The 1147-nt window shown below is 44.4% G+C and overlaps 1 protein-coding gene across 3 annotated transcripts in view; it reads left to right on the plus strand.

The window, feature by feature from the left end:
* The window catches only part of LOC102679681 (tyrosine-protein kinase Drl-like), a 105937-nt gene that overhangs the window by 20461 nt on the left and 84329 nt on the right, over window positions 1–1147 (plus strand). Inside the window, exon 1 of one of the 3 annotated variants that reach the window (XM_006608294.2) lies at window positions 323–463. The exons of the other annotated variants lie outside the window; for them this stretch is intronic. The gene's annotated coding sequence lies outside the window, so the exon portion shown is untranslated. Of the gene's footprint in view, window positions 1–322; window positions 464–1147 lie in introns of those variants that run through there. 3 annotated transcript variants of the gene reach the window in all.

Raw genomic sequence — 1147 nt, forward strand, 5'->3', positions numbered from 1 at the left:
GTTTTTATTTTATCGCGATGGCGGTTGTTCTAGAGACAAAGGGAGACGGTGTTTTTCAACCGCGGTTAAAGAGAATTTACGTCTTATTTGAGAATCATCATCGTTTCAACGTGAAAAATGGAGGCAACGGTAATAATAAAAGCGGTTATCTCGCTTCTTCTTTGGATACCGTTATTTTTTTATTTCTCGCAATGCGAACTTCACGATCATCGCGTAACGAAGAATCGCATAAAAGAAAGCATACAACTATTTAAATTAAATTACGTTATTATCGTGTTTCGGTTGGAATGGAGGAAAATCCATTTGGCATTTAGGGAAAGGACGGAAAGTTCTCGTCCCACAGGATCGATTCTCGGCGAAAATTGCAATCGAAAACAAGCGAACGCACACGAAAGCCGGATGCGCGACTAATTAAAAGCGGCGATGGAATAATTGAATATTAAGAATTCTGCTTGACAAACCGGTAAGTGGCCGAGAGTGAGACGGAGGGCGGGATGGGATGGGAGAGTGGAAAAGGGTGGATTGTCAGAGCACGTGAAACGGGTTGTGACTGATTTTAATTAAAGACAAACATCCCTCTAACTCGACGACGCTCTTTTGCGGCCCACTCGGGGAAACAATGCTTCTCCCACCCTTCTTCTCCTCTCTTTCACTCTCATTTCCCCTCCCATTGTCCCTTCTTCCTGCTACATCCTCTCTCCTTTCGAGCTTGCCCGCTTTCTCACGGCTTTTTTTCTTTCCTTTCTTTCTTTCTTTCTTTCTTTCCCTCCCCCCACTCCTTTCACAAAAGAAATACGCGAAACACGTAACTGCAATTCGCGCGATCCTTTCGAGGAAGGAGGAGGAAAAATTTTTCAGGATAATTTTCGAGATCAAATCGCTCTCGTAGGCGAGATAATTTGAGAGTTGTAACGCCACTCTCCCGGATTCTTCTCTCTCTCGGCTTACTCGACGTTCGCAAGGAGGGTAGATGCAAGCCCCTGAATGGGCCACTTTGGGAATACACTCGACCTCGTGAAAATAGACCTGCCGGTAAAAGTTTCACGATGGGGGGGAGGGGATGGATTATGAAAATATCATGCCGCGATTACGGAGGGTTAAAGGAATTTCGCGAAGGGGGTGTGTGTATATATATATATATATATAT

The sequence above is a fragment of the Apis dorsata genome, unplaced genomic scaffold, assembly GCF_000469605.1.
Source record: "Apis dorsata unplaced genomic scaffold, Apis dorsata 1.3 scaffold_33, whole genome shotgun sequence".
NCBI classification, from domain to species: Eukaryota; Metazoa; Arthropoda; class Insecta; order Hymenoptera; family Apidae; genus Apis; species Apis dorsata.